This window comes from Canis lupus, chromosome 8, assembly GCF_048164855.1.
Source record: "Canis lupus baileyi chromosome 8, mCanLup2.hap1, whole genome shotgun sequence".
Taxonomy (NCBI): domain Eukaryota; kingdom Metazoa; phylum Chordata; class Mammalia; order Carnivora; family Canidae; genus Canis; species Canis lupus.
In genome coordinates this window covers 45089433-45117255 of record NC_132845.1, presented here as the reverse complement: position 1 = coordinate 45117255, position 27823 = coordinate 45089433, and the positions used below count along the sequence as shown (strand labels likewise).

Sequence of the window (27823 nt, the reverse complement as noted above, 5' to 3'; positions counted from 1 at the left end):
TGAGAAACACAGGAAGAGAGAGAGGCAGACACACAGGCAGAGGGAGAAGCAGACTCCCTGTGGGGAGCCTGATGTGGGACTTGATCCCAGGACCCCGGGGTCATGACCTGAGCCGACGGCAGACGCTCAACTACTGAACCACCCAGGTGCCCCAAAAAGATTTACTTATTTATTTTAGAGAGACAGAGAGAGCTTGGGAATGAGCTGTAGAGGAGGGACAGAAGAATAAGGAGAGGCAGAAAGTCTCAAGTAAACACCACAGTAAGCATGGAGCCCTACACGGGGCTCAATCTCATGACCTTGACATCATGACCTGAGCCAAAACCAAGAGTGAGACACTTAGCTGACTAAGCTATACAGGTACCCTGAAAGTAAATCTTTTTAATAAATGGTGCTATATCAACCAGATATCTATGTAGGAAAAAAATACCTATGTCCATAGCTTACATTACACACAAAAATTACTTAAAATAAATTTAGGACCTAAATGTAAAAGGTAAAATTGTAAAATTTCTGGGAGAAAATTTAGGAGGATATTACTGTGATCTGAGAAAGCAGAAGGCAAAAGGCATTCAGTGTATAGTAAAAATAATAGACTCCATCAAAATTTAAAAATTGTTAAATTTTGCTCATGTACTGACAGTTGAAAGAGGAAAAGGCAAGCCGTAGATTGGGGAAAAAAATATTAACTCTCTGTGTATATCCCAAAGGGCTCATATCAAGAATATATAAAGAACTATAGAACAATAAAAAGTAAAACAACATAAAAACAGAAAATTAAGTTAGACACTCAAATGTGCTTACCATCGTTGACCTTCAGAGACATGCAAACTAAAGCCAGAATGATGTATCATTTCACACCTGCTGAATGGCTAAAAATGAAAAAGACTGACAATACCAAGTGTTGGTAAGGATATGGAGCAACCGAATCGCTTCTGTATGGCTGGTGGAAATGTAAAATTATAACCATTACGGAAAAGTGTTTGGCAGTTTCTCACAAAGTGAAAAACTTACACAAACCTTTCAACCCAGCAATTACATTCCTAGGTATTTACTATAAAGAAATGTAAACATATGCCCCAAAAGTAATATTTGTATAAAAATGTTCACTGCAACTTTATTCATCACAGCAAAACATCAGAAGGAATGCCAATGTCTATCAACAAGGAATGGATAAATAAATTATGGTATATTCATAAAATGGAATGCTGCTCATTAAATGAAGTGGTAATACCTAGAACATGGATGAGTTGCCAAAACGTTATGTTGAACAAAAGAAGCCAGGCATTGAGGAATATAGTGCATAATTCCATTTATGTGAAGTTCAAGAAGAGGCAAAGCCAGTCTATGGGATTAGATACAAGAATAATGGCTGCTTTTGTGGAGGAGGGCAATCAACAGAAAGGGGGCACAGGGAGCTTTCTAGAGTTATGGTAATATTTCCTATCATGAACATTTGTCAAAGTTCATCAAATTATCACTCAAGATCTGTTTATTTTATTGCATGTCATTACATCTTAATTAAAAACAATTTTGAAACCCTTCAAATTGAGATACCCAGCACAATTAACTACCAGTGTTTACTGAGTTTTTGCATTTAACTTCTGGACACGAATACTAGTTATTGAACACTTACTCTAGTTCTTCTCTAGGTAATATACCCCAGCACTGAATTGTACTTCATTCATTCATTCAACAAATATTTATTCAGTGCCTACTGTATGCCAGGCACTATTCTTGATGCTTGGAATCCATCAGTGAACAAAAAAATAATTTCTGTACTCATGAAACTTAGATTCTAGTCTGTATGTACAGGAGGGGGGCGGTAGGAGTCTGTGCCTTGAGTGATGCTTGAGGAAAGCTTTGGGTTCTACTTAACTGGCATCTGATATACCCTGTGGCCCACCTCCCCATCACAGAGCTGGGCTCCTTTGTGCATCTGGGACACTGAACATGCTGGTTTTGTTTTGTTTTGTTTAATGTGTAATGTTTTCCTGTACCCGCACCTTCTTTTATCCATCCTTCAACTTCTGGATTTTCTTTCTTACAAAGGCAAAGCCAAATGCAAATTACTTTTTTCCTGTTCTTAATAGGAGGTAGGGAATGTGGGCCTTTTCTGCCTTATGGTGTTGCCTTTTGAGGTTATTTTTCAGCTGTTTGAAGTTATACAACCTGAGGATCACTTGTGGAGCTGTGAAATTGTTCTCCTTGGCTGGATTTCACCAGTCCTGGGTCAGACTTGGCTCACACCTGTGAATTGTCAGTGCTGCCTTTGGATCTAGCTCATTTGCCAGGGAGCCTGTCTATAGGGAGACCACTGCCTCGCAGGTGATAACATTGCACAAAAGAAAGCTGCCCCTGACATCCTCCGCTTCCAGAAACAGAAAATGGCCTTTTAATATTTTGTGTGTCCTCCTTCAAATTCTTGTTGAAATACAACAATTTCTCAAATAGGCAGCTCAGGGAATTACTGCCGAATTGAGCTTAGAATGTACAAATGCTTCCTGTAGTTGGGCTATTCTCTTGGCACTCAGGGGATCAGGTGCTTCAGAAAAAAACTCCTTGTGCTTCTGTCTTAAAGAAAGAGGAAGGCAGTGGAGCAGGTAAATACCAGTCATGTTATCCTTAAGCCTGCCTGCCAGCAGCATCCGAGGTTCAGCAGGTCATCAGAGGGGATGGCCTACGGAAGGAGGGAGCTGTTATCCTGGGGCTCAGCTGCCACTTCTTTTTATCTCTGAGGTCATCTCTGGCCTCATTGGAAGCAGCAGCATGTAATGAGGGTGTCTTGGAAATTATGACAAGCTCTTGGAGGGGCATTTGCTTTCTGCTGGGCCCTTGTGTATGGCTGGTGTGGATTACTCCAGGGCCAAGACCAATGCATGCTTGTGTCCAGCAGACATAGAATTCAGTGCTAAGAAGGCTTCCTCTTATAAATCAGGGTTTCCATGTTCTTTGCCTCTCCTTTTCTCTAGTGGTTTTGCTCTGCCTTGGAGCTTGGTGGGCCCAAGGCTTCCCAGAGATGTTTGCAAACAGTACCACGGAAGCAAGGCAATTGACAGCCCAGGCCAGTACAACCAGTACTCCCTGGGCACCAACTCTGTGGCCATCATTCTATCAGGCACTAGGACTTATCCAAGGGTGAGTAGGAACCATCCTTCTCTTCAAGTGGCTCATAACCAAGCCTTCACTGGGGTGAGAAGGTTGAACCTGACTCAGCCCATTGGGGTAGTCTCCAAGAGGGTAAGGCCTTCGGGGCTAGGGTTTGAGCATAGACAGGATTTCTCCAAATTGAATAATATTCTTATTAATGACCTGAAAAAATGCTTTGGGAATAATTCTACTCATCATATTCAGGTTATACTGCTTTAAAATGAAAATATGTATGTGTATATGCACACACATATATACACGTATGTACAGACTAGCTTTAAAATGGAGATAGATTTAGAAAGAGAGACAGGGAGAGAGAGATTCACAGAAAGATTTTGAAAGCAGTTTTGAATTTTTGACCTCAAGCATAAAGAGAACCAAACCCATATATATATTAAAGTTAAATAATCCTTTTGTTTTCTAGAGATGCAGTAATTAAGGATGGTAGCAATGCCCCAGAAGACATGAGAGAGACCCATCATGTCTTCCCAAACCAAAAGTCCTGCTCCCATGCTCTGATGCATCTGCCTCCCCTTCCTCCTCCTCCCTGTTTGCATTCTCTTTGATGTCCTTGGTGCCAGCTGCCTTCCACATGGGATGACTCCCAGATCCCTTGCACCAGCCCAGACCTCCGATCTCCACTCTTGCTTGCACAACACCCCCATTCAGAGAGCCCACAGATCTCCACCTTCCTCTTGTCTAAGGTATGGTCATTCTCCTGTGTCCCAGCACAGGCATCTTCACTCTTACCCTCCCAGTACCAAACCCCCTGCCCCCCCTCCCCTCGCCGCATGCCCTCATATTCGGTTGTCATGGGCTTATGCTGTGCTCCCTGATGTCCTTGATCCTTTGAATGTTTTTCTCATTTTGCCAAGGACAACCTTCCTGGATAATCTCAAGTGGGTGGGGCCCTTTCCACTTCATTTCTACAGACCTGTGTACTAACTCCTAAGAGTGTCACTTTGCATTGTCATTGTTTGCTTGCATATTTATCTCCGATTAGACCACCAGCCCCACCTGAGAAAAGGTCTGTTCCTTCCATGTTTCTTTAGCCTTGCCATAGGGCTTTGTTTCTAGCATCCAGAAGGGTCTCTGTACAATCTGTTGGTAATGAGGACTTCAGATTACAGTTACCATTCATTAGGGCTACTCTGCACCAAGAACTATGTGAGAATTTCACATGCATGATCTCATTTAGTGGTTCCCACAACTCATCTCAAGGAGGCATTTCTTATTCCTGCCTCACAAACAGAAATTCATGTTAGCATGACTGGTTTCAGATTCCCCCAGCCTAGTATGTAATAGAGGCAGAGTATGAGGGGATCCCTAGGTGGCTCAGCAGTTTAACACCTGCTTTCAGCCCAGGGAGTGATCCTGGAGACCTGGGATCAAGTCCCACATCAGGCTCCCTGCATGGAGCCTGCTTCTCCCTCTGCCTCTGTCTCTCTCTCTCTCTCTCTCTCTCTCTCTGTGTGTGTGTGTGTGTGTGTATCTTTCATGAGTAAATAAATAAAATCTTAAAAAAAAAAAAAGAGTATGAGTGGAGGTTGGCCTGACCCCAAAGACTGCATTCCTAATCATATCTTAAGGAAAGACTGGCAGTGGCACAGGGATATTTTAGAGGAGAAATTGAGAGTTCTTCCCTCTACCCCCCACCTTAGAGTGACATCCACTTCCTTTTTCTCATGAGATGCAGCAGATTCCACTCAAACCCAACTCACTGGAACTTGGGGGATAAATATTTATCATACTTCACAGGCCATGGTTTATTCTGGTCTATAGCAGTTCCATCTTCCAGGATCATACCCTGTCCCTTGTTTTTTGTGCATAATGAAGGAGATGCCTCTTAAAGAATTCCTGGTGCATATATGATACAGGAGGTCTTTGAAAAAGCTTAGACTGAAGTCTGGAATGTCTAGTTCTGACATGGCATGTCAGTGGGTGATGAGATCTAGGGAGGCTTTCACCAACAGTGGTGTATGCATGGGGTACAATTGTGACAGGATGTGATTCCTAATTGCAGATTGCTGTAACTCCCTCTCTTCTAGATCACTGTGTTTCAACTACCCCACTGTCAGTTACCCACCATGTTTAGCCCAGAATGACTCAGTGAGTAGTCTCAAGAACTCATGAGAATGTGCAGAAGATTTCTAGTATGTGTTTGCTTGTGTGTGTGTATTTGCATGTAATATCAATAATCTGCAAACAGGTTCATCCTGCTAAAGGAGTGAAGTATTTATGCAAACATTGTACTTGGCTTCTGCACACACATATTCCAGTGATTATGTGAATGAAGTCTTGGAAGAAAATTAAAATTGAGACACCACTAGTAAATGACTAATCGATAGAACAATTGTGTGCATTGCTGAAAGTGAAGAGCATGGTTTACACATACTACAAGGAGGGAGAAGGACATTCTGGCTTCTTCTATGTGCTCACTTTGCTTGGAAGACAGTGGCAGCCCATTGATGAAGCCATGCACTCTGGCCATGACTAGCCCTGAGAGAGCACTGTTCTCAGATTTTCACTGTTCTCTTACCATTTGATTTTTGGTGCTTAAATGCTGAGACTCAGTATTTGTAGAATGGATGTAAGAATGGATGGAAAGATTGGTTTTCATGAACTTTCCCATACGAGGAGCATTTTTCAGTGTTGGTTGGTCATTCAGGTATAGTTCATGGGGCTCCCTGTATCAGAATCACTGTGGGAAAGATGTGGAGGTCTTATCCCTACTTCAAACCTACAGAATGATCATTTCCGATTCTGCTTTTTTCACAAGCTCTCCTCATGATTCTCATGCCCCTGAAAGACCTAGAAGCACAGCTTTAGGGCATAGATCTACTCTTTGTGACCCTGAAAAAATGGTTTTATCTATGTCATCCTAGTTATTAGGACTCTCTGCTTCTTAGTCTTTGCACTTCTTTCTTCCTTTGGAATACAATATTTAGTGGCAAAGCCTAAGAGAAAAGGAAATAAGGAGATTTTTTGTTGCACCTTGAATAATCTCTGATGAGACTGTACCAATGTCAAAGAAAATGTTGTTTAATAATGTAGATCAGTTCCTGTCACCTGGTATATTCTCCATAACTGTTGTTATTAAATGATTTATTTTTCTGTTAAATCTGTCCTGCATAAACAGAGGTGGTTGGATTTGGGGTGCATAACGCTTATTCATTCATACATGTACTCCATCAAACAAGATGTTCAAAATAGCTACTGTGTGCAGGTCATTGTGGAGAGTTGTGGTTAACACATGGACCAGTCTTCAAGATACATAGAGTCTAGTAGGGCACTAGGGATTACTCATAACCACAAGACAGTGTGATATGTGCCACAAAAGATGTTTTGATAAAACTCTATCATATTTAGAGAAGATATGCATTATGTATAGGCAGAAAGATTGAGGGCATCTGTACAGAGGACTTCTCATTTGAACAAGTGTCAGAGAATAAGCATGATCTGGACTTCTGAATATATGTAGGAGGCCATTCCATGTAGAAGGAACATTATAAATGCAAGCCCAGTATCAAGGAGTTCAATGTGTTTGAAATAGCTTGTGTGGTAGGCAACATTCTAAGGTAAGGAACATTCTAATGTTCCAACATTCAACATTCTAATGTGTTTGAAATAGCTTGCGTGGTAGGGGGCAATGCCCCTTGCCCCCTGTAATCTTTCCCTCCTGGAGGGTGTGTGGATATGATGAGATAGGTCTTCCATCATTGTTATGTTAGGGAGCCAAAGGGGTTGTCAGCTGATTTTGAGTTCATCAAGAGAGAGATTATCAGGCTGGGCCTAATGTCATCACATGAGACTTTTAAAAGTAGAGACTTTTCTGCAACAGCAGAAGAGGCCAGACAGATTCTAGCACAGGAAGGATTTGACTGCTAGGCTTGAGGACTGAGGGGCCACGTGACAAAGCCTGTCGGGGGTCACTGGGAGCTGAGTTTTGTCCCTGGCCAGCAGCCAGCAAGGAAGCAAGGTCTTCAGTCCCACAGCCCTCAAAGAGCTGGACTAGGCCAATGACCTAAATGGGTTTGGAAGTGGATTCTTCCCAGATCCTCCAGCCATGTGTCCAGACTGGTTGACACCTTGATTTTGGCCTTGTGAGACCCCAAGCAGAGAGTTCGGTCAAGCCCCACTGGACTTTGGGCCTGCAGAACAGTGTTGGAGGCCGTTTTTTACGCGACAACAGAAAATGAATATGTATTGTTGGGAAGAAACGATGAGAAGGAAGCACCGTGCTGGAATGTGAATTCTAGGCTGCAGGACTTTATTCAGTAATTGTTGGAGCGCTATTGAAGGAGAAGAAAACAGAAAAATAATGATTAGTAATATCTAACATTTGTTTAGCATTGACGAGGCACCATGCAGGGCGCTAAGCATTCAAATATATAAACTCATCTTGTCCTCACATGGACACTGGAATACAGATGTTGTTACCCTCTTTTATAAATTAGGGAATGAAGCCCAGACAAATTCAATAACTAGCACAGGGTTGCAGAGCCACAGCCTGTTCTCTTAGATGTGAACTCGTGAACTCTGTTGCTGCTTTAAAAATGAAGTGGTGATTGGTAGGGATCTTTGGAATAAATTCTCAGGGGCTGTTTAAATAGCTTGGTTTAAAGGAAGTGTAGGTATGAAGAGGACAGTGTCAGTGGGATCTGAAAGGAACCTCAGAAGGGTATTGGAAGCACATAGCATTCACTGGATGATTGGCTGAGAGATTCATAACAGAGCAGAATCAGTCAGATATATATATTTTTTTAATTTTTAGGCTCGGGTCTGTCCTTAGGCATTTCTGGGTTGAGTATTTCTGGAAGAAATCTGTCATGCCCATTAATGACATTGTTTGTCTTCCTTCTTTCCTTATTCCCCCTTGACCCCTGCTTCCTTTTCTCTCTTTCTTTCCTTTTTACTCCTTTAAAAAAAAAGATATTTATTTATCCATAAGAGACAGAGAGAGAAGCAAAGACACAGGCAGAGAAAGAAGTAGGCTCTATTTAGGGAGCCCAATGTGGAACTCCATCCCGGGACTCCAGGATCATGCCTTGGGCCGAAGGCAGGCGCTCAACTGCTGAGCTGCCTAGGCGTCCCTTTCCTTTTTCCTCCTAAGCCACATCTAAAGTCAAGAGCCCATTTGTAAAATGGGTTTGGTGATTCCACTGCCTTAGCAGAATCTGTGTGAAATTTGACTTGTTTCCTTATGTAATGATCATTAAGTTTTTCAAATGATGCGAGCCCTAGAGAGGGAAAGTAAAGCCATCACAGAAGATTTAAAATGATCATCTGACTTCCCTAGAGTCATGCACTGTGGCTATTTTAAATACCTACACAGTACAATATGTTAGGTCACAGTGGGGAAAAGATAGTAGGTCTCTAGCAAATTAACACTTGAAACTGAGGTAAGTGGTACGGTCTCCCTCTGTGTGTGTGTGTGTGTGTATGCATGTGTGTGTGTTTCTGTTTCTGTCTTGCATTGGTTCTCTCTTTCTCTCTTTGCATTTGTATCATCAAAACAATTCCCAAAAGAATAGCAGTTAAATCAGTGCTCTCCTGCAAGGCAACATTCTGCTAAAAATTTTCTCGATTTCAGAAGTTAGGGGAAAAAAGCAGTTTACAGACAAGATATCTCTGTGGGAACATGCGTTGATGGGAATGTTAATAATAAGGATGTTTGGTGGTGATGATGGTAGTGGTGTTGGTTGATGTGAGGGTCATGATAGTAACAGGTGCCAATAGTTGAGTTCCTATTATATGATGCAGTTAAATGTTTTCAGGGCATTATCTTGTTTAAATATCACAACATTCTCTGCATTTTATTATATCTAAAAGGGAGCTAATAATAGTACATACCTCATAGGTTGTTGGGAAATTTTAAAAATATGTTTATCTAGTGCCTATAATACTGACTGGCACAAAGTAGATGGTCAGTAAATGCCAGCTTCAATTATAATTGGAGTTCCATATCATAGGAGAGAAATCAGAAGCTGCATAGGATAAATGACTTGCCCAAGGAGACAGTGGCAAGGGTAGAATTGGAACCCCAGCAGTATCTCTCTCAAGAGAGCCAGAGTCAACCATGATGTCATCTGGAGAATCCATGTCTATGGAACCCATAAACCCAACTTGATAAGGAAGCTATCTGAGGGTGATGGGGGCATGATCAAGCTGATAGATGGTATAAATGTAAGGCAAAGGCTGTACCCTTGATAGTGTGCCATTGCCATCAATTATGAAAATGAGTGAATAGATTATTTAAATGATCTCAGATGAGTGAATTATTCAGAGAGCCTCTCAGTCAGAAGTATTTCTAGAAACTCCTAAAGAGACAGATGAAAACCATTTTTATTTTCTGACAGGGTCATCACCTCCTCTTTGCATAGATGAATGCAAAGCCCTGTGCTCCTCTGACAGAAGGGGGAAGAGAAGGAGAGGGAGGATAAGTAGAACAGCAGGGTTTCAGCCCAACACTGCAGAACATAGAATGAGACTTCCCTGCATCATATAGGAGAGAGCTTTTTCCTGCGTTCTCCGGGATGCCAGATTCTTCCAGAGTGCCACAGTGGTCTCTGAATGGATAGGGGTTAATGAGACAGGATCCAGCTTTAACCAGAGATGGTAATGCTCTGTCTGATTGGTATATTGGTATTCCAAGTGAGCTCTCATTTGGGGAAAAGATAGAATATTTCTAAAACAAATTTGAAAATGAGTAGACAAAGGAGATCAACTTTAATGGCCCTCTGAATATAATGCAAATCTTCTATGCCAAACCTTACAATGTTGGCTTTCATATTTACAATTTAATTTTAGCTGCGTGATAATCTTGTGAAGTGGCTGGTACTCTCGGATTTTTGAGTAGGGAATACTTGGAGATATTCAGTGACATTTTTTATCAATAGCTGATAAAAGATTCAAATGTAGGTCTTAGGAGTTTCCACATCTGGTGCTTGTTCCATCATGTTGTACAGTTTCTAGGATGAATGATGCCAATTTTCATAAAGGGCCTAGAGATTCTTGTGGCTTATATCTGCCTTGAAAGTTGAGTGGAGGGGGCTAGGAGGCTAGTGTAATACCTAGCCTATTACATAGATTCAAATCTTACTCTTTGGGGTAAAGTAACTACTAACTATGAGTGTGTGATACGATTGAACTATTCACCCACCCATCCAGTTATTCACCCATTCATCCATCTAGTCATCCAATGTTCAGTAATAAACCATCTGTCTGTCCATCCATCCATCAACTCATCTGACAAACCATCTCTCATCCATCCATGTTGGTCATCCACTCTTGAACCTACCAAGTTACCCCTACTGATCTTTTGCTGGGTATTTATCGATTACCGACCTGTGCCAAGACTGTGGTAATTATGGGTGAAGCAGAGATGAATAATACAATGTCCCTGACCTCAGGAAGCTCACAGTCTAGTGGGAGACATGGAGAAATGAACTTTGTTTGAGAGAGAAAGAGAGTGGAGCGGGGAGTGGCAGAGGGAGGAGAGAGAAAATCTTAAGTAGATTCCATGCCCAGCACAGAGCCTGACACAGGGCTTTATCCTGACCTGAGCTGAAATCAAGAGGCAGACACTTAATCCATTGAGCCACCCAGGAGCCCTGAAACGAACTTTCTATTACGGCATACTCATAGTAAGATGAGTGCTAATAGTAGAGGCAAGCCTCGGGCACTGCCCAATGTCTACCCACCCTGGCTGTGAGGAAAGCAACAAACAAAGGCTTCCTGAAAGAGCTAACACGTGTCCTGAGTCCTAAAGGATAGAGAAGAGTTATCCAAGGGACATCAAGTGGGTCATCTGACCCACTTTATGAACTGAATCATAAACATTAGAGGCTCCTCATATTTTTCTCATTTCACAGTTCATCTGGCTGGCAGCAGCTGGATTGCTTCCCACCCCACCTACGACTACCAGACCTCAGTGGTTTGTTGTCTGAAACTGCTCTCGACTTTCTCAACATTGTCTCTGTCAGTTTCTCTTATTTCCCCATGTACATGCTGTTGGTGCAGACAGGAATGACATTTGTCTGTTAGAAAAGAGAACAGTGAAGTGGTGTACCCCGGCAATCTGCTTCTGGCTACAAGTGGCTGTGTCAGGCTGCCTTCTGTAGCTGCAGTGTGGTTTTCTTATTTGTACTGTTGGCAGCAGAGGTTGCACTCCCCACTATGCTGTTTTTCTTGGCATTGGAGCCTGGGTGGGCCAGAGGGAGAGGCAGAGATAGAGAGTGATTTGAATATTCCCAGTGTTGGTCTCTAAGCTGTGGAAGCACTGAGGGTGCTTTCAGACTCTGAAGACAAAGAAACTAGCTTTCTGTACCTCAAGATAATTCCCCACATTGTATAAAATAATTAACAATGGAAAAAAATATTGTGTCCTGGCTATAGCTTAGGGGATTTATATGTATTACTTTGATTCTTTTTTAACAGGCGTTCAACAAGAGTACTATTAGTCTTTCCCCTAGTTCATATCTAAAGAAACCAAGGCTCTGTGAGGATTGATGACTTGCTCAAGGTTAGAGAGCAAGGAAGTGGCAACTTCTAGACTCTGGCTCATGTGTGTTAGATGCTGAGGTCCATTTGATTTCAACAACACCATATGGTAGAGAGAGAGGTTCTTTGTATGTTAGTAGTAAAGGTTGCCATTGCTTTAATTATGACAAGCTACATTGGGAGTCCCCCATCCCTGCATGGCTGACATGCTCCCAATGTTTGCAAGAAGAGCTATTACAGGTACAAGATTCCCTGCTGGACCAGGAGTCTTCCTGAGCTTTGCTCAGAGCATCCCACTGAGCCTCATGCAAATCTGCCACATAATCAGTCTCTTGCAGCTTTGTGCAAAACCAGTCAGCATCCCTCTGCAAACCTGAAGATGTAAATTCCCCTGACTCCTGCAGGGTGCTGCTTGTTCATTCCTCATTACTCTACCACACGGTTCGTTATCTATAGCCACTGTCTCGAAAATGTGTTTTAAAACTCATCACAATCACATCTAGAGAGTTCTTAGAGTCTATTTTCCTCCCATTTGAATTATAATTCTGTAAATTAGAAAGACTGAATGGACCTGTTTGAGAAGGAATGAGATAGGGGCTGAACCATCTTGGTTTCTCTCAGTGTGCAAATAAAGACTCCATTGGAAATGCATATAGGAGAAAAATGTGAAACTGAGAAAAAGACAAGATAATCAACCTTTATTTCCTTGAAGGGAGTTGTAGAGTGATGTGAAGAAACCAATAGCCTCTCTCTTATGTTGTGTTTAATTTTCATGTTGAAATGGACAATCTGAGTCGGAGGAATCTTGATTCTTCGTGTCATTTCCCACCACACTAGCCTCTATGCGTGCCAGCAGATTAGAGCTGATGCTATCTATATTTTTATTTTCATGATTAAAATGTGTTTGAAGAAAATAGGACAAGCAGATATAAGGTAGAAAAAGAGGGCAAAAATCAGATTTGGATCAACCTCCAACAAGCACCAATTTTGTAAGGAGAACAGGAACATTTCCCTCCTTTTAACAGGTGAGGACATGGAGATTCAGGCAAAATAAGCGACTTGTTCAAGGTTTCTCAGAAAGGACTGAACACATTTCGCTCCCCAAATAGCATTTGAGCTGGTAACTTGAATCATCACAGCCAGATTTGAATTCCATTACCAAAATGACACCCTAGGCTGTGCATTCAGGAATTGTCGTCTCTTTGAAAATGGATGAGCCTTCAAAAAAATATGGAACAAAAAAAATATGGAATAGTCATCAAGTTATACTATGAATCAATCAGGACAGAAGTTGAAGACAAGGGCACCTGAGTGGCTCAGTGGATGAGCGTCTGCCTTCGGCTCAGGTCATGATCCTGGCATTCTGGGATAGAGTCCCGCATCGGGCTCCCCACAGGGAGCCTGCTTCTCCCTCTGCCTATGTCTCTGCCTCTCTCTGTGTGCCTCTCATGAATGAATGAATGAATGAATGAATGAATGAATGAATAAATAAATAAATAAAATCTTTAAAAAAAAAAGAAGTTGAAGACAAAGATGTATCTAATCCAGAGTCTCAATCCCAAATCCTTCTCAAAAGATAGGGGAGTGATCCACACAAAGAGAGGTCACCACCATGGTCAGCAGAAATGGGTGGAGGCCCTCTTCCATTCCTGCCCCTTAGAGCATGGCACTGGTTAGCAGCTGAGACATTTAAGGGGGGGAGGGTGTTGAGCAACTCTACAGGATTGAGTTTGGCCATGGGTAATGCTTAGTTCTGAGATCCAAACCAACCCTGAAGAGTTGGCAATTTTTGTATTTCTCAGATTATCAGTGTCTCTATTAGTCAAACGGAGCTAATGATATCATCCACCCCACAGGCTTCCTGTGAGGATATTAATGCTACCATTTATTAAATACTTCCTGTGAGCAGAAAGAGCTTTTAGTTTCTCTTAATTCACACAAAAATTCTATGGGATTGGTACTATTATTATCTCCATCTCATAAATGAGAAAACTGAAGAATATAGAGGACAAGTTAATTTCCAAGAATCTGAACTGGGCTTGAACCCCCATTTGTCTGATTCTGAAACCCACGCTCTGGCCACTTAGTTCTTTTTTTTTTTTTTTTCCAACCAAATTCTATTATGCAGGTGACATCATCCAGTGTTGCAGGAGGCAGGGGGTTCAAATGGGAAAAGCATGGAGTTTTTTCTATATAATTTCAAACAGTGAAAACAAAAAGCCTAATAACAATGTCTGAGCATTGACCATGACATAGGCTTTGAGCCAAACATACTACATACATGATCACATTTTATGTTCTCCAGAACCCTAAATGGTGAGTATTATAATTATTTTTATTTTGTAGATGAGAATGTTGAGGACCAGTGAAGTAATTCATTGGAACATGGTCACCCAGGCACTTCATAACTTGTGGGGATTATAAATAATGTATATAAAGCATCTAGCCTAGGGCCTGCTATATAGTAAAAGGAGTTTAATAAATGGAAACTATTCTGCACAGTGCAATATGGATTTTTAAATGGGGATTATTAGGACTTTTTTTGCATTTTGAGTAGATTTCTAGAAGCCTATTGCTAGCATTTTCTTTTCTCAGAGGAGCTAGGCTCAGACTTTGAAGATGAACATATTTAGGCATCATTGTCCACTTGTTTTCTCTTTGCACCCCACACAAGATGAATACCAAAATATACAATCACACAGGTCCTGCCTGTGGCCAGAAAACTGTCTCCAGTTCTTTCATCAATGTGCTGAACTTTCTGGTCCACGTTCCTTGAATGTACATTAGTTTACCACTCTGAAAAATGGTAATACTATCTCCTTCTCTGTATGTGACCATCCACCATAAGACTCAAACAACATGAGATAATAAACAGCAACTGGTAGCCCATAAAAGGCTATGTAAGCTTGGGATTTTATATTATTATCCATGTAATGACACGTAGCACTCCAGCCAGGATGCTTTTCCAAGTGTGTCTATTATCTGAAATTTCCTTTTTCTGATTCTTTTCTCTCTTTTTTCCCCAATATAGCTTCTTAGCCAGTGGAACACTAACAAGTATATTCATAAGATTGCACTTTTTGGCATAAGGATCCAGGAAAACTTGGGTTATATTTATAGTTATGAAATTAATGGTATGGATTAATTGCGCAGAACCTCAAACTAGCAAGTGGAATTAAAAATAATTGTCAGGCCTTTGGATTTATGGATAGAGCTAAAATAACACCAGGCTGCTCTTGGCAGGACCTTCTTCTCTGTGCACAGAATTATATTAATAGGGCAATACCCGTTCCATCTAAAATAGAGAACAGTAAAGAATGAGCATATCTGTCTCCCCTGAGGGGGAAAAGAGCAAATGCATTTCCTAAGTGTCATATTGGTAAATAAGAGTTCTGATAAAATTAGTGCCTTGCTCTTTCCAGTTCTGGACTTACATACAGGGGTTAACTTCAACTTCGTGAAGACGTGCACACTGTAGGTATGATGGCCCTAACCTTGATTGAATACCTGTGATGGAACAGGCTGGAAGGTTCATTTAAATGGATTCATGTAATATTTTCCAGAGCCCTGTATATCATAAAACACCTGATACTGGTTGTACTATGACCACATGACAAATGGAACAATAAAGTCTTTGTAGGCATTTAAAAAAAATTCTTACAGTAATCATAGGATATGGTTACCTGTGTTATGCCCACTTTACAGAGGAGGAAGCAAAGGCCAAGGTCACACAGCTAAGAAGCAGAAGAGCTGGTGCTCAGGTTCAGCCAACTCTGGAATCCACATTACTCTCAGTATGTTTTACCAGATGATACCACAGGAAATTGGCAATTGGTTACAGGAAGATCATGGTGATGGTGGCCATGCTGATACATTTATTTATTCAATTGCTTACATAATAAACACGTGTCTACTCTGCAAGAGGCTCTGGGCTGGATATAAGGGATGCTAAGGCACAGAACACAGTCCCTACCCTCAGTGAGTCTGCTGGGGCAGACAGGCGACTTGATGGGTACTTAAAATCCTTGATGACATAAGCAAAGAGGAGGTCACTTGGCCGGTTTTGTGGGGTTAGGGACTGCTTCCCAGAAGAGCTGCCTTCTAAGTTGAGTTTCAAAGGGCAAGTAGGAGGCTGCCAGGTAGAGAGTGGGAAAGTATTTTATTTGCAGGGTGAGTTGCAGGTGTTGATTATTAGCTAGCACGGGAGGAGTTAGATGTACTTGGAAGGCTATGATTAGTTCAATGGGATTCAAGAGTCAATGTGTAGGGGGTAGGGGTGGAACGGGGATTTTGTTGTCAGAAATTATGTTGGCATGAATGCAGCCAGCTACAGAGACCTGGGAATGGGCTGGGTTGATTAGACTATGATCAGGCATTTCTGCTTTATTTCAAGTGGAGTGAGAAGCCATCAAAATGCTCTAAGGGAGAGAGTGGACCAATCACATATGCAGAGATATTTAGAGTGCTGGCTAGGGCTACTGTGGAAGGGATAGGCTGAAAGGCCCTCTCTGGGGCAGGGAAACCAGTCTGGAAGCTGTGACAGAAACCAGTGAGTGGTGAGGGCTAACATGAAGTAGTGATCTTAAACTAGGGAAGAAGTGGTCAAGGAAAACTATTCAAACATTAAGGCTATCAAGGATTGCTGATTGATTTAATATATATGGTGGTGCAGGGAGATAGGTGAATTAAGGCATATTTCCAGGGTTGGGAGTCCCAGAACTCATATTTGGCCTCTGGGAGAGAAAGTATGCATATTTTTCAACTGAAGGTAAGATGGTGAGTTCTACTCAAAGTCTATTGAGTTTGAGGTTTCCTGAAGGCAGTTGAGAGTAACTGAGGGAAGACAGATCTGAGGGTGGTCAACAGAGCGATGATACTCAAGGAGTGGGCAGTAAGAGAAACATGAACATGGAGGTCTGAGGCCAGTGGGGAGGATCAGGACGTGTAAAATGTGCAGAGAAAGGGTAGGAGTGTGACTGTCCAGAGCAAGGAGACTCATGGAAGATGGGAGGGTCTCTCAAGGTCACATGTGCATCTGCTGGATTTGGTGTTGAGAAAGCCACTGGTGGTCTTGGTTGCACAAAAGGACAATGACTAGAGGACAAATGGTGGTGTTAGGCTTGAGGAGAAGGCCTCTTTCATTACTGAAGGAGAGAAGAAGGAAGACAGGTGTCCCGCAGCAGGTAAGCCTATGGGCTGTGTGGCTTGTCCATAAGACTTTATGAAATAAGAGACAGATACATCACCCGGGAGTGAGGATGTAGCTGGCAGAGCTGCAGTCTCGTGGGCAGGTGTGAAGGTTTGAAATAGTTCTTAGGGAATGGGATAGGAAAGGAGAGCAGGATTTTGGGGCAGAGAGGGATTCCTTGCATTTGAAATGATATTGATCTCTGTGGTTATGTGATCCCCACCTGCACTCAGTGGTTTACAGCCAAGTCAGTGGTTAGATTGATGACCTGAGGGTGATGCCAGGAGGGTGTGACAGAGGGACAGAGCAGGGATGGGATTATTGTGGGTAGGCAAAACATCGAGCAATGTGATGGACGAAGAGGACTAGTTTGGAACAGGGAGGAAGTGAAGGCATGAGTGAGTAGACCAATTGGAGAAAAATAGAGTGCCCCAGGGACACATGCCAGAGGGATGCGAGGGAAGACCTGTGCCGAGGGAGGGCATTGTGGAATTGTGGATTAGCTAAATTTAAAGTCATCAAAATCAAGCAATTCTAAGTGAATTTCCCCCTATGAGGAAGGATGGCTAAAGTGGACTGGAAGGGGACAATGTAGGGAAGTTATAAAACTGACCTCTAACTGGATCCATATGGTCCGACAAGTATGAAAGTATTTATGAAGGAAACGATACAATAATTTGAAAATGCAACAATTCCAAAAGATGTAGGAGATGATAAAAACCAGCCATACGTGGATAAAGTCACCATATTATCCCTGGGTATTGAGCAAATCCTTCGGGGGCCCCAAGGCCAATTGCCAGTTTGAACTCATGTGCAACCAAATTCCAACATACACGTATTTGAGCCCAACATCCCAGGGTTTCTGTCATCCCGTTCTGATGTATCCCTTTATCCCTCTTTCTCTCTCATCTCCTTTGTATATCGTGTGTCTTTTTATCCAATTCAGGCAACTACCTTTCATCCAATTTGTTGAACTTCCTTCAACAAACATGTCCCTTGGCTAAATTGTGATGCTTTTGTCCACGCAATTCATTCATCCAAGAAGTCACTTCTCCCCGTTCTGGTTTTCCAACTTCTGCGCCTTCTCTGCAAACCACCACTCCCCCTCCCCCCATTGACCCTCTACCTGTAACTTCTCATCTCTCCCACGAGATCTGCTCTCCCACTCCTGGTGCCCACCCCCTACCAATTTATTTCACCATTCTGTTTCTGTCACTTGTCATAATATATTTTTTAAAACTGATTCTGTGGCCTTTTATTTCATTTTCCTGGTTAGTAAGTGGGTCTCTTCTAGATAGGAACTTAGATCAGGGGTTGGCAAACACTTTCTGTAAAGGGCAGCTAGTAAATATTGTAGGCTTTGTGGGCCATTTGTCTAGATGGCAAGTACTCAGTTCTGCTGTTTTAGTGTGAAAACGACCTTAAACAACACATAAGGGAATGTGCATGGCTGTGTTCCAATCAAACTTTATTTATGGACACAAATTCAGATCTTGTACAGTTTTCATATGTGATGGCATACGATTCTTTTGATTTTTTTTTCAACCACTTAAAAATGTAAAATTGATTCTTAGCTCATGGGCTATCCAAGTATTGTTGGCCTTTGGGCTGCAGTTTGCTGACCGTTCCCCAGCTTTGAGCCTACTAAGTGCTGTATCACCAGTGTTCGAACAGTTTATGACACATGCTAGGCACTCAGTAAGCATTTGTTGAATAAAGTCACCCATGAATCCATGTACTCCAACCCTAAGTGGCTGAAAGCCTAGAGACTAGCTTTGCCTATCAGTTGTTGATGCTCAGAATCTTTGGAAACAATTTGCGAGGGTCTGAAAAGCTTTAATTTAACCTTGGTGACACAGCTCATACTTACCATTATTGAACTTGCACTTGGATCTTTTGACTCCAAGAGCCTTTTAAACTATGAGGTTGCCAGTATAATTCAACAGGAAATGCTGAGTAGCTGCCTGGTTGGTCACCAAGATCTGAATTTCGTCCCAGTATGGACAGCGCTCTGGAATTGTTCATTAGTGTCCAAGATGAGGATAATTGGTTTGGGTGAAATTGGATCGACAGTGGAGGGTTACTTATGCTCAGTGTTCTGAAATAGTGAATCTTATCTAGCCGATCCTAAGGGGATCCTCCTCTCCCCCACTGCCTCCTACTAATCATGTTTTTAATAGTGGGCAAAGCTGTGGATAAGCTTATTACTGTTTCCTCACCATTAAATCTTCTGTTGGCTTTAGTATTTCAAAGCATCCTCTTGCTGGAAGACTTTAGGGCTCAGACAAGCCTGGAACAAAGTAGTTTGGGGCCTGAGCTGAGCAAAGAAAAACGATTGTCAAAACGCCGTCTCACCTAAGGAGAATTGGAACTGTGATCAGTGCATTTCATCACGGCAATAGGTCTTACCCACATATGGGGAGTTTAGGTTAGCATCCTCCTAATAACTAGCAGGGCCTCAGGCACCAACCCCTGGCTTTCCCTTTTCATCTGGAAGGAGGAAACCGTCCAGCTCAAAGACTTAAATTTGTTATTTTTCCCCAGATACTGAAGAACAAATGCCCATCAGAGACCTGACACCAAGTTCTGAGCACCCCACTTTGACAACCCAGGAACTTCACAGGCAAGGGGATGAAATGCTTTGCAGCTAATCGATACCCTCAGGTCTTTTAACCTTATTTTAAAACTCTGCAGACACTGTCAATGAGGTTAACTTCGTTCAGGGCCGAGATCCAAATGGAATTGGCTTTTTTACATAATGCTGAGTGAGGAAATCCATCAGGTTTTGCCTGTTCCATCCCTCAAGTCAAGTTTGATGCATTGAAGTCCCTTGCTTCCTTGGTCTGCAATTTAATTACCTGGAACTTATCTCCTTTTATAAACTGTTACACACTCAGCCCAAAATGTTTGCCACTTTTCAAGGTTTTCATTTAAAAAAAAGTTACCCAGGGTGAAAAGGAGGCATCCCATCTATATTCATGCCCAGCCTTGTCGTAATTTTCAGTCTAGTGAGAATGAAGAATGACTTGATAATCCCAACCAAGGAGCTGTCCTCCTAGGTATCAGTCTGGGTCTGAGCCTGCCTCTCTTGACCACATCCTAACGTTTACTGGCAACTCTGCCAAGGCAGTGAGAGCTGCTAAATATCATTCAGGTAAAACAATCAAGAAAGAGCTATTTACTCTGCCACATTACAGATGGCATTTCATTTATCTCACAAGTAGAAACCACCCTGATCTCTGAAATTTACCCAGAAAAAGTACATTGGAAGGTCAAAAGGGAAACCATGAGCGTATTTCTAAAGTGTCCTTGTGAAGGTGTTAAAAATGATAGTGATTATCCCTGCTATTGTTACAGAGGATTGACCTTAGGTCAGATTCTATGCCTATTCTATTCCTTAGGTCAGTGTTCTATGCCTACTGCTCCTACCCACCCCCAAGCCTCCCCAGCCCTGGCCACCCACGTGATGCTATGATTGTCCCCTTCCCCATCACGTCTCTTTCTGAGCTGAATTTGCAGACTTGTATCCACTCTGGTTTTCTTCTCCAAGGCTACAGTCCTATAAGGATCTCCACCAAGTTTATGTCTGAGTTTTGATAATAACCCATGCAGCACTGTAGTTGGAGACACGAGGCCTTGACCATCAGCATCCCAAGTAACCATGATACAAAAGGAAGATGGAATCCTCCCTTCTATGGCTCCTTATGTAACGGTTGGAGATTACCACAGAGGCACAGAAAAAGTCTAATCAGCTGTTAGAGCCTTAATTACATTCCTCTTGGTCGAAATCCCCAAATTACCTAATTGTCACTCAGTTCACATTTGAGCGGTTGATTTTTTTCTCCCCCTGATCTATTATTATTCTAATCGCCTTTTGGATGTGGGGTGTTGGTAGCAGTGTAAGGGCTGACTACAGTTCTGCTGTTAGAGCCTTTCCCATGGAGGAGTCCAGGGTCCTTAGAAGAATTAGCTATTAGGTAAACTGAGGAAGGAAAACTGCCATACATGAAAGAGACCTGTGAGACCACCACCTCTGGCTGTTCTCTCTCCTTCTCAGGAGTCCCAGCTGCCCAGGATATGGCTCTTTTCTGTCTTTCCGATTGATCCATGGAATATTCCCTCAACAGAGCAAACTGCTCCTGTCTGTCCTCGTATTTACTGAAGCAAATATGATGGCAGCCTTGGGAACAAGACAGGCAGTGACAATGGCCCCAGGCTCTCAAGTCACAGTCACTGTTTGATCTTGGGCAAGCCACAAGCCACGTAAGCTCCCCATTTCTCAACTGGTCAGATGAGGGTGATGATGGGCTCTTCCTTACAGGGCTGTCAGAGTGAGATGAAAAAAGGCATCAAGAAATGCAGTTCTTGTAGTTATTAATTATTTAATAATCATCACTGCTGCCCAGGGAAGGCCGACAGATACATCCCAAGAGCATGTGCAAAAAGTTAATTAGTAATTATAAGCTAGCTCTGTTTTATGTTTTGCTGAATTTTCAAGTTTCTAATGTTGTATCATTCCGATGTAGAGCCAAAGAAGACAAAGAAAATGCGATTAACTGTTGAGCTAATTATCAGGTCACATCACTTCTAAGAGCACACACAAAAAAGTAAACCAAAGAAATAGAACTTCTATCCCTCTCTCGGGACCTGGGAACACAGGGACTCTGGAGGATGAGGTATTTTAAGTGAACTGCTGAAGAAAATGGTGGCCCATCATTCCAGAGACTTTCATTTTTAAATTTGTGGTCGAACAAGCTTGGAGCTCTTCTTCCGTTGGCTGAACCTCAAGAGAAGAATGAAAGCAAATATGCAGGTTGTTTATGGAAATAGCAGCGATCAAAACTCATCTCCATGAATTACCAGATCAGTGCTGGATTCTAAGACAGTTGATGCTGCTATCCATAAAGATATTAGATTATCTCGAGAGCAGTTATTATGGGAGGAAAAAAAAAAGCAACTGCTCTAATGTGAGCTGTGTAACAATTAGGCAATTCTGAAATTTCAACTGAGAGGAATTTAATTAAGGCTCTAATAGCTGATTAAACTTATTTTAGATCTGCTGGCAATTGCCACTGGTTACATAAGTAACCCGAGAAGAAAGATTTCCGTCTTTTACTTTCCCCGGATTTAATCCTGCTGGTGGCCAGAGGTATGATCCTTTTGGTGCTTCCCAAAATATGATCCTCAGACCACCTAAAGCAGAACGCCCTAGGATCCTGGTTGAAAAGTCAGACTCTCAGGCCTCATCCCAGACCTACTGATGCAGGCACTTTAAAGATCTAGGTCTGCATTCTGAATCAGCCCCCCAGGAAAGGGTCTTATTCACACCAAAGTTTCATGATACCACCACCTTGGATAATGGCATTTAAACCCAGGCATTCAAAAGAAGGGGACACTACCAAAAAAAACGAGACATTGTACCTCATTACTGAAAAGCAGCTCTTGGTTTCACTCTGCCAGTTGGCCCCATCTGAGGCCCTGTGGCATCAAAGACAAAATGGTTTGGCCCCACTGCTCTTCAGTGGTTTCTTTGCAGAAGCTTGTTCACATACACCATGCAGGAGAAAGCGGATTCCGGTGTGACTTCTGGTTTCAGAAGACCCTAGCCACCTTGGATGAACTTTAGGTCGGATCTTGGTTTAAAACAAAAATCTTTGGGCTCAACTGCAAAGTGCTCCAGGTAGAGTGCATTTCAGTTCCCTATTAGGCCATGGTTGGGACTCCGGCATCCTTGTTGTGATTTCCAGATCAATCAAATTCAGATCTGCTTTTGGTTTCAAGGAACAACCCAAGACGTAGAATTACTCGTGTGTAAAGCTGCCACCAGCTTGCTTTTGCATTAGATTTGCATGCTGAGGCAAGAAGTGATGCTAATCGATGATGCTGTTTATGCTAAATATGGACATTAAATCATTTTAGATTCCCTTCACGACCATTCATCTCATGTCCTTTGAAAGACTTTATATTTCAGGTAGAGAGAAATTGGCCTCTTGTTTGCTTTGTTTTTCTCCTTAAATTCATCTTCCTGAAGAGTTAATTACTCATATTTTCTCCAGCTTGGGAGTAAATCACTGCTTATTATCTGGAGTGAAATGCGTTCCGATGTTTCGCACACGCTAAGTGTTTGTTTTAAAGCCTGTTTGTCCCTTGGTTATGAAATGAGCTAAGCGGGGCCAGTCAACCTGGAGCCTAGATAGTGTGAACTCTGCTTCCATTGTCGGTTTTAATAAATTTCCTCTCTGATTTTTAATTTAGCAATCCCTATTGTCTTGTCTCCAAGGAGAGGAGCTGAGTAAACAGGCTACTCTACTCTCCTCTTTTACCTTTGAATTCTGAGTAAAAATGGAGGGTGTGCGGCAGTCTGAATCAGGTTCAATTCAGCAAATATTTATCAAGCTGACTGGTGGGTGAGCACTGTGGTGCAGCTTGATGTGGCTGACGTGGTTGCGCAAGACTGGCCAGGTCAACCCTTTAACAGAACTACCACGCAAGACAAACTGGGCCTTCATTTCCCCATACCCACACAGTCATACAGTCAGTCTCTGAGTTCTGGTGATTGGGCCACTTGGAGAGCTCAAGTTCATGCCAGCCTCATCCTGGTGGTCCTGCATCCTGCTCATCCAAATTAATGCAGCTGCCTCCTAGCCATATCTCCCCATGTCCAAAATCTTTTAGCCACAAACCCTTTCTCTGCACTGCATTGAGAAGAAGCATTCTGATCCATCAGACCGGTTTTATCCCTCCCCTGATAAAAAGTATCCTAAGGCTAAATAAAGATGGAACCCCTTAACAAGCCACACGTGGGCTCTGGTTCATTGTTGGAAGTCACTTCCTGTTAGAAGTATCTCTTGGTCCCCTTCCAGAGCAGGAAACTCTCTCATCCTGTGCTCACTCCCTGCGCGGCCATTATCTCTCTCTATTGCTGTTGAGCTTTGACTTCTCTTCTCCAACCAGAGTGGAAATGCTGAAGACAGGGGCCAGGCCTGCACTGTTCATGATTGTAGTAGCCCTGGGGCCTCCTACAGTGCCTGCAATGGTGTCAAGCACCAGATGCACATATCGAGCCATAAATGAACACATGAGAGAATTCAAGGGCAAGAGAGGGTGTTCTGGAGGCCCAGAAAATGCAAAATTGCATTCCAGCTGGAGAATCAGGCTTCATGTAAGAAGTGGTATATGAGCTGGATCTGGAAAGCACGGGTAGGACTTCAGTTTGTGGAGGTGACAAGGAGAAGGAAATAGTGCTGGCAAAGGCAAGGAAGTGGGTGTCAGCCTGGGTGTGTCTGGTGAGAAGCAGAAAGCGTATGCACTGTTGTGGCTTAGTATTGTGGATGTGTAGACATGTGAGTGTGTGTGCAATGTCTGTGTAGCTGTGTAGTTGTGCATGTGTGGGTGGATGTGAGTGCATCTATGGCCGTATGGCAAGTTTGGGCAGGTATGAGTATGTGTCTGTATAGATGTGGGTTTGCCTTTGGGTTTATGTATAGATGTTTTGGTATAATGATATGTATATCTGTACATGTGCACATAGATGAGTATGTGTAGGTGTGAGTATATGTGCATTCGGATGCCTACATGTGTGAGAGTGTGCATAGGGCGTCTGAGAGAGAGGAAAAGTGAGAGCAAGTAGAGAGCAGAGAAGGTGGTGAGATCCGTTGGTTAGTCCATTCATCTTAAGGGGAGTCTGCATTTGATTCTGTGGACTCTATGAGTCATAGAAAGATTTGAGGGAGGGTAGAGGCATGATTTTGGTGTTTTGATGTGATTTTAGGGGGTGGCTCAGGAGACCAGTTACGAGGAGATTTTAATTGTTTCTTGCAAGCATTTCATGAACAGATCAAATAAAAATCAAACACAGCTCTTTGAGAGGAGAGCCACAAACACCTATTAACCTAATTTCTTCCAGCCCCGTACGGCCTCTGTGACATCTCTCTGAATCTACCCAGCCATGAAGGGGTGAACATTAACTTATGACAATTTCTGGACATGAAATTATCTCTGCTCTAAGAAAATAGTGGCTGAACATTTTGATAACTAATCACTGCCCTTTCAGAAAACATTTTCCAAGAGCTGAAGAGCAATTAGCTTTCTAAAGGCACTGTATTTAAATTTTATTAATAAAAATGGATAAAAAAATCATTGCAAAGTTAATTTCCCCCTTTTATAGTTCTTTTTAACAGAATCGCTTTTCTCCATCAGAGGTCAATTATTTTTCTTTGTCCTCAAGACTTCAGTATATTTGCCGAAAATGCTCAAAGGTTTATCACCAAAATCCAGTTTATTTTGAAGGTAAAGATTTTTTTTCCTCCTCCCACACAGTACATTTGGGTGGGTTTGGGACTGTTCTTAATTATTAAAAAATTCATGATAGAGGTAAAAATCATCTGCTTGCACCTATGTATTCTGTGTAGAGTATTTATAAGAATTAAAATAGTGCTAAGAATAGCACCTAATACATACTAAGTGCCTTGTGAATGTCAGCTTTTATTTTTGTAAGAGCTCAAGCAATGCCATTCAGATTTTATTGCTGTCTCCTGTTGCTTAGCTCTGCAGCCTTTCTCTGATAGGTTCTTCCATCATGACCACCCTATGTTAATCATCCCAAAAGTCCCAGGACAAACTCCCATTGGCTCAGCCTAGGTCACATGCACATTCCTGAGCCGAAATTACTATGGCTCAGAGGCCAAATGCACAGATGTGCCATGTAAGGGCCACGTGCCTGTTCTCAAAATTAGAGTCAGGGATCTCAACGAAGGAAAGCCAACATGCTGCCACCTAAAAACACGGGAAACTGACAATGGGCATGCACGAAGCAGAAGGTTGTTACAGAACCCTAGGGCGAAATGTGGAGAAGATGGTGACATGTTGCTAAAATCCCTGCTGTGGGGGAGGAAAAAAACTAACTCAGGTTAGTATCCAGGAATGCCTTTATGAAAAAAAGAAAGTAGAAATGTTTTTATGGAGTTAGAACATGAAATGATATGAACTCCCCTTTACTTATTTAGTTTTTTAGATTTGTTTATTTTTTGAGAAAGAGAGAGAGAAAGGCAGAGGCAGACTCCCTGCTGAGTGTGGAGCCTGATGCAGGGCTCCAGCTCATGACCCTGAGACCATGACCTGAGCTGAAGCCAAGAGTCCACTGATTGACTGAATGTACCACCCAGGCACCCCAATATGAACTCCCCTTTAAAAGCTTTTTTTTTTTTTTTTTTTTTTTTTTTTTGGTCATTGATTTAAGCCACGACAAAAGACATACAGCACCTTCCCCTGGGCTGGCCATTTCTCCTTGTGTCTTACATAGAGTAACCGAGTTAGTCCTCTCAGCAAAAACATGAGTTATACTACTATCATCATTGTATTTTTCAGATGATGCTATTGAAGCAGAAAGACAGCAAGCAATACACCTGACCCTTGAACAGAGGGGTTAGGGGCGCCTACCCTACCCCCTATGCCATGCAGTTGAAAATCCAAGTATAACTTTTGATTCCCCCAAAAACTTCACAACTAATGGCCTGTTGACTGAAACCATTACTGATGATATAAACAGCTGATTAACATGTATTTTGCATGTCCTATTTATTACGTACTGCATTCTTACAATAAAATAAGCTTGAGAAAAGAAAATGTTATGGAGAAAATCACAAGCAGGAGGAAATACACTTATGGTACCATGCTGTCTTGATCAAAGACCAGCTGCATATAACACAGCTCAAAACCATGTTGTTCAAGGGTCAACTGTATGTCCAGGTGGCACAGCTGGGATCTGAAGCCAGGACACCTGGTTCCACAGTTCACACTTGTGGCAACTCTCCTACTCTTGTCTCTCTGAGAGTATATGTGCTATTTTTAAAAATTCTCTCTTTCGAATTCAGAAAAAAAATTAACCTTTGTATTTTGAATAGTTTTTGATTTACAGAGAGATTGAGAAAGCAATACAATGAGTTCTCACATGCCTCACATTACTCTGATTACTAACATCTGACACTAATATGGTGTGTGTCCCAATTCATGAGCCAGTATTGATTCGTTATTGTTGACTAACGCCTATGTTTCATTCAGATTTCACTGGTTTCTATCTACTGTCTTTTTTCTGTGCCATCCTACTGTCTCATCTAGGACACCCCGCTACATTCAATCACAAGGTCTCCTTACACTCCTCATGGCTGTGACAGTTTCCCGGCCATTCCTTGTATTCTGATGACCTTCACAGTTTTGAGGAGTTTTGGTCAGCTCTTTTCAAAGATGCCCCAAAGTTGGGAAATTTCCAATATTTTTCTTAACGATCAGAGTGAGGTTATGTGCTTTTGGAGGAAGACCACACATACTATCAAAATGACCTATCCCTGTTGGAATTGACCTTAACCATCTGGCTGATTGTCAGGTTTCTGCATTATCCAAGTTTTCTCCTCTCCCTGCCCTCCCCCTTTTGCCCTAGCAAAACCTTCTCATTGCATTTCCTCACTTATTTAAAAGTGAGTCCTGGGTTCAGATCCTGATTCTCCCACCCATGCTGCAGGGACTAAACGAGTTGCTTAAACCCCATGCCTCAGTCCCCTCATCCATAAAATGAAGTGATAATAGTATAATATCTTATTCACCAGTCTATTTTTTAGAATTACATGAATTAATATTTAAAATTCCCAGAATAGTGGAAACAGAAATACTTATTTTTTTAGAATATTTATTTATTTATTTTAGTGAGAAAGAGCATGAGCAGGAGGGGCAAAGGGAGAGGGAGAGAGAAAATCTTAAGCAGACTCTATGCTGAGCACTGAGCCTGGTACAGGACTCAGTCTCATGACCCTGAGATCATGATCTGATCTGAAGTCAAGAGTTGGACACTCGGGATCCCTGAGTAGCTCAGCAGTTTAGCACCTGCCTTCAGCCCGGGGCATGATCCTGGAGTCCCAGGATTGAGTCCCACATCGGGCTCCCTGCATGGAGCCTGCTTCTCTCTCTGCCTGTGTTTCTGCCTCTCTCTCT

At 42.2% G+C, this 27823-nt stretch overlaps 1 protein-coding gene and 1 long non-coding RNA gene across 4 annotated transcripts in view; both read left to right on the top strand.

The window, feature by feature from the left end:
- GRIN2A (glutamate ionotropic receptor NMDA type subunit 2A) overlaps positions 1-27823 on the top strand; it is a 546601-nt gene that overhangs the window by 432297 nt on the left and 86481 nt on the right. The window lies entirely within an intron of this gene.
- On the top strand, positions 20280-26354 carry LOC140638429 (uncharacterized). The gene is made up of 3 exons (XR_012035470.1): positions 20280-22520; positions 25008-25129; positions 26207-26354. It is a non-coding gene; the product is annotated as an uncharacterized lncRNA (long non-coding RNA).